We start from the raw sequence: 10,859 nt of genomic DNA, 5'->3' as shown, positions 1-10,859 counted from the left end.
ACTCTTTGCTGCTTACTGTAAGAGGCAGAAGAAGGATGTGGGGAAGAGTCCAGCTCTACAGCTAAGTCACTACCTGGATATTGCTGATGGACAGAACGCCCTCTTCTTCTGGGCAATGAACATGCAGACTCTTCTTTCTCTGTTTCATGTGGCCACCAGAGTTTTAGCAGTACCTGCATGTAGTGCTCCTGTGGCTATGGTGGCATCATTCTACGGCCTCATCGTGCACAAATGACTGACAGACTTTTGGCCAATTTGGTCTTTTGCAAATGCAATGCAGAATAGTTAACTGAAATAACTTAAAGTGCACATTCTTGTTCATTGTTCATTTATATATATATATTTATTAGGGGTGCAACAATACTTGTATCAATATTGAACCGTTCGATACAGTGCTTTCGGTTCGGTACGCATATGTATCGAACAATACAACATTTTTAATTTATTTTATCAACTTTTCTTCTGACGATGCTGTCTGTGTTGAGAGCTCAGTGGATCTGCGTTCGTCTACTGCGCCTAGGCTGCACTGTCGAGCGCAGATCCACTGAGCGCAGCGCAAGCTAGCAAGACAGAAGCTAGCTCATTGCAACATGGCAAATTGAACCTCCACTGCCCGCATTCAGATCTGGCCTTTGGAACTATTTTGGTCTTGATGTGAAGTATGACCCTGAAGGTAAGCGCCTCATGGACAAAAGTAAAACAGTATATCGGATGTGCCACGCAATGCTCAATTACATGGGTGGGAACTACTGCGTTAGCAGTTAGCTCGTTAACGTGTTGACGCCGTCCAGCCCCACGCACGGGGCGATCTTAGCTCGTTAAGGGAGATTTGCCGTGTTGTGGCGTTAACGTCATTTCAGATTAACGCTGACAGCACTAGTGGGAACACAATGAATATGACTGCACATTTACTCCGACATCATCCTAGTGCAAAGACAAGTGGAAGCAGACAAAAACAACAAGCACGCATGCTACAAACTTTACCCGAGTCATTTAGACAGCCGTTAGCACATGATTCTCCTTATGGGGACCTGATATGTTTAATATGTTGCTGAGAATATAGCCCACAAGAAGCCTATAGTAGAGCTTTTATTTTGGAAAGAGCCATTTCTCTGTAATAAAGTCTCTTTTCCAAAGATGAGTGATTTCTCAATCAGATAGATTTATTTTTTTATTACTTTGTTATTTCAGCAACATTAAATTTAAAAACTGTACTTTTGAGTTAAAATATACATTTATAATTTTAATAAATGACAACTTAAAAAAGCATGAACATTTTTTTGTATCGAAAAAATATCGAACCGTGACACCAAAGTATCGAACCGAACCGAACCGAACCGTGAATTTTGTGTATCGTTGCACCCCTAATGTTTATATATATATATATATACATAATGGTTTTTTTTCCTCTGTCACTCACACATGGACACATACAAACACACATGTTCACACCTGTTCACACAGAGACTAGATGAGAGAGAGAGGACAAGCTAATCACACTACACTAAGTTTACTGCGATGGTTCATTGTTTTGTACATAAGGAAATCTCAGCACTTTTTGTTTCAACAGGAAGTTCTGCTTTTGCATTTTTCACTGAATGTTTATTCTGTGAATTTGTAATTTAGAGGAAGACTATTCTTGCAGCAAAGTTTAACTGAGCTGTACATTAAAAAGGTGCAATTTCAGAATTAGTTTGTGCATATTTTGTAAGTTACTTGTTCCATCAGGTGATGAGATAAATACAGATTTAAAAAAGAACACATGGTCTATTATTTACATCTAACATATAACTGCAACATTGTTTTTAAAAAAAAGACTTGAAAGGACTTGAAATTCAAAGTTTCGGACTTGGGACTTGACTTGAAAGTTCTGTCTTGACTTACGACTTGACTCTGACTTGCTTGACTTTACTTGAGACTTGACTTGTGACTTGAGGATAAAGACTTGAGACTTACTTGAGACTTGCAAAACAATGACTTGGTCCCACCTCTGCTTTATACAGCGCCAAATCAAAACAACAGTCGCATCAAGGTGCTTCGTATTGTAAGGTAGACCCTACAATAATACATACACAGAAAGTATGCTCACAAGCCTCCATTGCACTAGAGATTTGTGAGCATACTTTTTTTTTACCATGTTGTGCAAAGCAATGACCAGTAGAACAATGCATATATTGTCCTCTACTATAATGAGGAGGAAGAATCAATGTTCAGGAAGATCCAGGGTTAGAAGATAAAGAAAATATTGTCAATATTTAGATCACATGCTACCCTGTCTCTGAAAAAGCACATCACCCACCTGCAGAAGTGGAAGAAGGCTATGAAGTGAAGGAACGTGATGAAGAATCTGAACTATGTTCAAGTAGGTTCTGTTAGGATGCCTGGGTCGTTGACCCAGCGTTTTGAGTTTATTATATTATTTATCATTTCTAGTCTTTGGTTTCTTTCTTAGAGTTCTGTCTTATGGTTTATGTCTCTGTGTAATCCTTAGTTGCTGTCTCCCCTGTCTGCTATATCCCCGTGTCCAGTCAGTGTCTGTGTCTTCCCTGGTCCCACGTCTCTGTTCCCTCTGTAGTGCCTGCCTGTGAGTCTGTGTCTGTAAGTTCAGTCTGTGTTATGTTTCCTGTTTTACTTTGAAGGTCCATGTCTGATGTTAATGTATCTGGTTTTGCTTCCCCTTGTCTCGTTAGGCCTGATTTTCCCCAGCTGTGTTTCCCTCCTGTTACCCATTCCCTGATTGCTCCCTCTGTGTATTTAAGCCCTGTGTTTCTCTGTGTCTGTGTCGTGATCTACTCTCATCTTGCTGTGTGTTCTGTCCGTTTACCAGTTCAGGTTATTGTTGTCTTCAGTTTGTTATTTGTAATTCCAGTTTTGCTAGTTCTCTGTTTGCCATCTAGCATTAAATCTGAGTTTAAGTTCACCTTTTGTCTAAGACTGTCTGCACTTTGGGTCCTCCTACTACCACTCCTGCCTGCACACAGCCCTCACACGTCAGGTTTTCAGGCATCCAGGACATGGTAGTCTGAGGAGCTTGGAAAGAAAGTGACTGGGCTTCTTGAATTTTCAGAATGTGAAACTGAAATAGAAGATGTGTCAGAGGACTACACATCTTCCATTTCAATTATGATGAAGACAAAGAATCAAGCAAGAAAGAGGTGTGAGGAAACATTGATCTGGTCTTCTATCCTTCCCAGTGACAGACGATGCATGACTCTCTCATGTGTCACAGAGAAAGACAATCTACCACGGTCCAAGCACATATGCCAGGTCCCATACTCCTTCGATTGCTTTTCTACTCGAGTACTGAAAGCATTATACACCATGTATGCTGCTTGTATTATGCTTTTTAACGTTCACATGCCGATGGATGCATCAGAGCCCAAGTTGGGGTTCAGTAACTTGCCCAAGGACACCTTGGTAAGAACTCCAGACTAGAGCACACAGAGATTGAACCAACAACCATCCAATTAGCAGATGACCTGCTCTACAGCCAACTCAATGACAAACAAGGAGGGACAACGAGAGAGGAAGAAAAATGGATCGAATGCAGCTGTAGGCATATGTGGGTATGTTGATTCTTACTGCCGTGCATCCAGTAGAGTCGCTACGGCCAGTTTATGACATCCTGAGTCTGGTAGAGAAGTTTTAAAGTTGACACAAGATTAATCATAGAAGCGCAAAAAGGATATAATTTCTTGATAAAGACACAATAGTTGATCGTCGTTCATGACGCAAACGTGCTCCCATTTGAGGTGTATGGAACAAGTGGGTGTTTCTCCTGCTGTGATGTAAGATCCTGGTACTGATATGACTTTGTATGAGCACCAAGTCCCCTTCAGAGGACTCTGTCCATTCCAACAGAACATCCCAAGTAAACCGGGGAACTATGAGATAAAAACATGGGCAGTATGTGATGATGCCAGGTACAGCTGTACATGGAACATACTAGTGTACGATGGCAAACCGTCTGGCCTGCAGTCAGGGCACGCAAGTTGTCCCTAACATTGCAGAAGGTTTCCAAGAGAAAACAATCACCTGTAACAACTTGTTTACTGTATATGACCCCTTGGCCTGCAAAAGAAAGCTGTCCATGATGGGACCAGTGCAGAGGAATAAACCTGAGCTTCCTGCTGCACTTGTGTCAAGTACGCGCCATACATTTCTCCCACTGAAAATGTCCAAATAAACAGAATCAACCTTTTGGGATTTACTTACCTGGATGATTAAGCATGCATCAGGACATTATTTTATTAATATTTTTAAAATGATAGCAGCACAAACGAAAAATTTTGCAGCACAAACGTTTGATACCACTTTTGTTGGATTTGAAGAAGGTGGGGGGGCCAACTTCACTCACATTCAGAGTCTTCATTTCAAGTTGGGTCGGAAGTGTGGACTTCAAACTATATACTAGTTTTAGAATTGTGTCGATAGGCCACGTAAAACCAGAGTTATGATAAAATATACACGCGATGTTTTTGTCAGAACAAAACAGTGGTGTTTACAGTGGAAGGAATGGTAAAGACGGCGTTTTCGACAGACAGCACTAGCAAACACTCTCCGCTTGCGAGTGAAAAAAGAAAAAGAAAACACCCCCAGAATATATAAATATATATATTTTAAAATGTATTTTAGCGCATATATTTTTTGGCCATTTTTTGTATATTTTGAAATACATTTCAAAATATATTTCAAAATATATTTTTTTACCGTATGGGAAGGCAGATTCCAGTGTAAACGCTGTGGAAGAATAACATGATTTCATTCACAGGTTTTTACTCTTGTTTTATTGTACACATAATACATGATTTCATTCCTAAGTTTTTACTCTGATTTATTGCACACATAAGGCTGCAAATTAAAGAATGTATTCTAGTCCAGGGTGGGAAGGTCACAAGCTTCAGCTGGCGCGACTGTCCAGGTGATCGATTGGAGAAAAGGGACAGAATAAGAGATTGGCTACACGCTGACACATACAAGTTTTCTACACATTTTCTTTAGACACAGAATAAGATAAGATAAACTAGAAATAGAAGTTGAGTTAGAACAGAGTTTGCTGACAACTGCAAAAGAGCCTGCACAATAACAAAGAAACTAAAAGAGGAATGACACTCACACACACAGCGTGAGAAGCATGCTCGGGTAGATAGGGAGCAGTTAGACCTTGAGACAGATAGCGCCTGGAAGGCCGAAAAGAACATCAAGTAACGTACGTGGTGGAATGTGAGTATAAGTTCTGAGAAATGATCTATTCTTTCCAGTAAGTGCATGTTGAATAAACTGCTTTGACGCGAGAAGGGGCGATAACCCTGACTATATAAACTGTGCGCTGACTTAGGGGTGGGCGATATAAACAATATACGATAGAAACTATATAAATTTGGCCAGCGATAGAGATTTTGACTATACCGCTCTATCGTGATAGCGCATGTTGATGATGTCATCAAGTTGCGCCTGTTTTGGTCGAAAGCATCGCAGCGGCTACAACCATTATCATCTGCAAATTATGCTGGGCGACAGTCATAGAAAAGAGATGAAGCACTTTTGAAATATGGGGAAAGCCAAAAACTGCGCTTCATCCACTTCCTTAACATTGATTCATTAATGTTGAATTCTCTCGCAGCTGTTCTATTCCCATGTTGTTGCAGTATATTAATGACTAACCTTGTATTGTGGATGAATAATCTCAGTTGTTCTCCTGACTGAAGTTTGGCCCGTGTATAGCATCCTGCTATGCGATTGCATTTGTCCCTAACCACCAGAATCCCTCACGTACGGTGTACATTTTAGGACATCGTCAGGTCTCAGGAAAAAAAGTTGTCAGGTGTCAGTCTCAGACGAAAAAATGTCAGGACTCAGATGAAAAAATGTCAGGTGTCAGACTCAGACGAAAAAATGTCAGGTCTCAGGAAAAAAGTTGTCAGGTATCAGACGAAAAAATGTCAGGTATCAGACTCAGACGAAAAAATGTCAGGTCTCAGGAAAAAAGTTGTCAGGTATCAGACTCAGACGAAAAAATGTCAGGTATCAGACTCAGACGAAAAAATGTCAGGTCTCAGACTCAGACGAAAAAATGTCAGGTCTCAGGAAAAAAGTTGTCAGGTATCAGACTCAGACGAAAAAATGTCAGGTCTCAGACTCAGACGAAAAAATGTCAGGTCTCAGGAAAAAAGTTGTCAGGTATCAGACTCAGACGAAAAAATGTCAGGTATTAGACTCAGACGAAAAAATGTCAGGTCTCAGACTAAGATGGAGGCTGCCATCTTGCAAATTTAGAGTAGTGACTTGAGGTGGAGCGACTGTGTAACGCTCCCGCCCACACACCCGCTGGACGTGACCGCAAACACGCCCCCCTACACTTTTTACGTAGCCCGGCTGCTCGAGCTTTTTTTGCTGGTTTACCACGACTGCCGACTTGTTTAATTAAGGTAAATACAACCATGTCACTGTTATAAAAAAAGACGCACAGCTTATCATCTTATAGTTCTAAAATCACTCTGTTGTTAATTCGTTAGCTAGATTAGCCGCTAGCATACGCACTGTGTTGGAGGCTTGTTGCTAGCTAGTTAGCGATGCTACATACCTGCTACTCTAATAGTCTGTGTTATTGAAGGATTCAGCACTTCTTATGTTTTTTTTAATCCATTTTTAGACAGCAATGAGATCATCTGCACACTCTACAGAAGCCCAGAGTTACTGTTAATATCAAAAATATAATGCTGTCCTTTGAGATTTTAACATAAGACTGTGAGTGTAATGGATCTAAAACTGTTTAAATCTTCAGAGCCCTCTACAGCCTGGTAACATGGAAACTTTAAAAACAGCAGCAGGTTTCAGTAGTGTAATTTGTTCTTTTCATTTAATAATAGTCAATATTATATCAACATCTACAGTCACCCTGGAGAGAAACTAGTGAGGGAGACCATCAGGACCAAGCTGGGTTTCCAGGGTCCAGAGGTTTGGAGAAACTTCTTCCCTTTCTTTCATCACAGCTGTCCTGTGCCAGAAGTTCTGTTGACCCACTCAAAAAGGCATCATTTAAGAAACACCAGGAACACTGAAGCTCATCGCATTGATCAAGCAGGACTCATGATCTTCACCACCAGCTCCCTCACAGGGAAATCTTCAGCACTCCTCCGTAGGCCCGCCCCAGGAGATGGATAAACCCAGCATTTCATCAACACTGTGATGAGACCTTTGCTTTGTGTAATGTTATAAATACTCGGATGCTCCCCAGAGGCTCCAGACTTTTACATAAAGACATTATATTCAGTCCTGTAGAAAGTTATATATTTAAAAATATATGATCCTCTCTGGTTACTCTGGTATGCATAACTCTGAATCACTTTATGGTAAATAACACACTATCTGCAAAAAACTGTGAAAGAATTCCAGATGACAAGTTTGTAGTTCAACATACAAGTGACGACCTTTGACCTTCATCAGGTTTTATTTAATTGTGTTAGACAAAATCTCATATGCTCTTCATGCAGCTGAGTACATCAAGTGTTTAAAACGGAAGCTGTGCAGGTCTGAGATACAAACTGAGGTCCTGTTAATGCTGATATATATATTTGCATGTTGGATGATCTGTCTGCTGTCACTCGATGGGGCTGAGGTCTGAATCTGAGGGCAGCTCCTGTAATCACAAAGAGAACAGAACCATCAAACTCAGATATAAATTTTATCCCTCAAAATTGAAATAAAGCTGATTCTTCTGTCCTCACACACTCAGGATCTGAAGTTCTTCTCTTACATTTTTTCAGTATTACAGTACACTACATTACTTCAATCCATAGTTCCTGATTAATGAGGAGTTACTGAAGTACAAGCTTTTAAAAAAGATGTTACTGTCTTTACAGATGTGGCAAGAGACTGAAAACATGCTGTTGTTTGCACATATTTAATATTCAGCTCTGCACAGGAGCTGAAGCAGGGTGCAGCCTGTTGCTTTTACAGTACAATGCTTGTAATAAAAGTACAGTAACAGTAATTAGTGACTGAGTAGCCCGGGGCGTTTCTCTTGATTTCTTTAGTAAATTCATTCACCTGCACAGATTAGCTAAACGAACCCTGACAGCCGAGTGCTCATTTTAGCTAGCTAGGACTCAGGACCTAGCTAAGGATGGTAGTTACGGATTAGCTTACAAACACGTTTAACTTACCGAAAAAGTGCAGCGGGGCCTCGGGTCCTTCTGTCAGGTAGTCCAGTTTACTGAAGAACACCTCAGGCTGTCAGGTTAAAACACTCGGTCGTGTTTTCGAAGCGTAAACGCTGGCCCTCCTCTCAGAGCCTACGCTCTATCTGCTATTCCCAAACAGAGATACGCAAGTTTCTCTCGTCTGAGTCTGAGACCTGACATTTTTTCATCTGAGACCTGACATTTTTTCGTCTGAGTCTGATACCTGACATTTTTTCGTCTGAGTCTGTTACCTGACATTTTTTCGTCTGAGACCTGACATTTTTTCATCTGAGTCTGATACCTGACAACTTTTTTCCTGAGACCTGACGATGTCCTAAAATATACACCGTACTCACGTTAACTTTTATCAAGTGGAAAAAAAGTTGGCGTTCATCCTTCAGCTTCACTGTGCTAATGTTATGCTAACATAACTGTGTCGCTAGCAATCACGTAGCACAACATTATATACCAGGTAGTCCAACTTCAGTAACCCTGCAAACGCCACTGCTGTTTAGTTTTCTGTCTTCATTTATGTTGGAAGTGGTAGCAGAGCTGTACGTTTTAATTAGTTTCAAAAATCTCTCAGTCAGAACATGGTATGTCATGTTTAGGTGGAAACTAGCGAGCTAACTTCCTGTAAACTTGTAACTCCGTTAAATTTAATAAATTCTGTTTTCATGGATGCCTGGATGTTAAACTTAATTGTTACACCTGGTAAAGCAGCAACGCTGATGATTTTATTAAAGATGAAAGAATTTAGACCGTTTTTAACTCTCAGTATTCGTTTGACTTTGGGACCTGAAGCGGACGGAGTTTTGGACCCGGATTACTCCGCGAAGCTCCTCACTATGGCAGTCGTAATGCTCTGACAATCCATCAAGCAGTGCGGCTTACTAAAGTTGTACTAAAACATTTTTAACAGATTTCTGCACGCCCAAATCGGTTTGAGGTCAGTAATCCAAATCCAAATCCAATTTATTTATATAGCACATTTAAAAACAAAAGGTTTGCCCAAAGTGCTGTACAAAAACAAAGTGTAAAACACAAGATAAAACCACTGACACTTACATAAAACATAATAAAACACAAACTATCAATATAAACACAACACATATACAAATATCAACTCACGCCAGTCTGAAAAAAGGTGTGTTTTCAAAAGCGTTTTCAAAACAGGAAACGAAGATGCCCGTCTAATATTTAAAGGCAGCGTATTCCAAAGTTTTGGGGCCATAATTGAAAAGGCTCGCTCTCCTCTGCATTTGAGCCTTGATTTTGGGACAACCAACAGCAGCTGGTCAGCTGATCTGAGGGTCCGTGAAGGAATATAAGGGTGAAGTAACTCGGAAAGGTATGGGGGAGCGAGACCATTAAGGCATTTATAAACCAGTGTTAGAACTTTGAAATTAATTCTGTGATAAACAGGAAGCCAGTGAAGAGAAGACAGGATAGGTGTTACACGTTCATTCCTGTGGGTACCAGTTAAGAGGCGGGCAGCAGCATTTTGAACAAGCTGAAGACGAGCAAGAGACCCTTGGCTGACTCCAACATAAAGTGCATTGCAATAGTCAAGCCGTGTTGAAATAAAGGCATGTATTACCTTCTCCATGTCACGTCTTGACAAAATTGGCTTCAGCTTTGCTATTTGCCTCAGCTGGAAAAAGCTTTTTTGCAACACCGAATTAATATGTTTGTTCAATTTAAAATCTGAGTCCATAATGACTCCCAGGTTTGTCACGTGCTGCTTGATATAAGACCCTAGCCAACCACAATTTACGAGCGGGTTGCATGAAATATTATTAGGTCTAAATACAATCACCTCCGTTTTACTCTCATTGAAACTCAAAAAGTTCAGAGCCATCCAAGCTTCGACATCTTCGAGGCAGTTTAAAAGGATTTGGATGGAGCCTGGGCCATTTGGTGCTAAAGGCAAATAAATTTGGCAGTCGTCTGCGTAACAGTGAAAGGATATTCCATGTTTTCTATAAATAGACCCCAAAGGGAGCAGGTATAATGAAAAAAGAAGAGGGCCAAGGATTGAGCCCTGGGGCACCCCACAAGAAAGGGGGGCTGAGGTGGACTCAAAATTTTCAACTTTAACACAAAACGTTCTGCAGCTCAAATATGAGCGAAGCCAATCCAGTGCTGCACCTTTGATGCCAACAAGGTGTTCCAAACGAGAGATAAGAATATTGTGGTCAACAGTGTCAAACGCTGCAGTAAGATCTAAAAGCACAAGGATCATGGAACTTCCACAATCAGTAGCTAAAAAGATATCGTTAAAAACACGTAAAAGTGCCGTTTCAGTTGAGTGTAGATGTTTAAAACCAGGCTGAAAAAGTTCCATGATGCCATTAGCATCTAAAAATGCATTCAATTGGGTAAAAACTATTTTTTCCAATAACTTTGAAAGGAATGGAAGCCTTGAAATAGGTCTAAAATTTGAGCAAACTAAAGGGTCAAGGTCAGGTTTTTTTAATAAAGGGCTAACAATTGCATGTTTAAAACCATCAGGAACCACACTGGAAGTAATACTGCTATTTATAATAGCAAGGACTGAGGTTCCAATTGAAGGGAAAACCTATTTAAAGAGCCATGCAGGGATCACATCCACGGGAGAACCAGAGGGTTTAATTTGTCTAACCATCTCGTTAAGAAGTGTAATTGAGACGGGTT

Source organism: Pelmatolapia mariae, linkage group LG10_11 (assembly GCF_036321145.2).
Source record: "Pelmatolapia mariae isolate MD_Pm_ZW linkage group LG10_11, Pm_UMD_F_2, whole genome shotgun sequence".
NCBI lineage: Eukaryota > Metazoa > Chordata > Actinopteri > Cichliformes > Cichlidae > Pelmatolapia > Pelmatolapia mariae.
The sequence above is the reverse complement of the archived record's forward strand: the minus strand, read 5'-3'. Positions refer to the sequence as shown.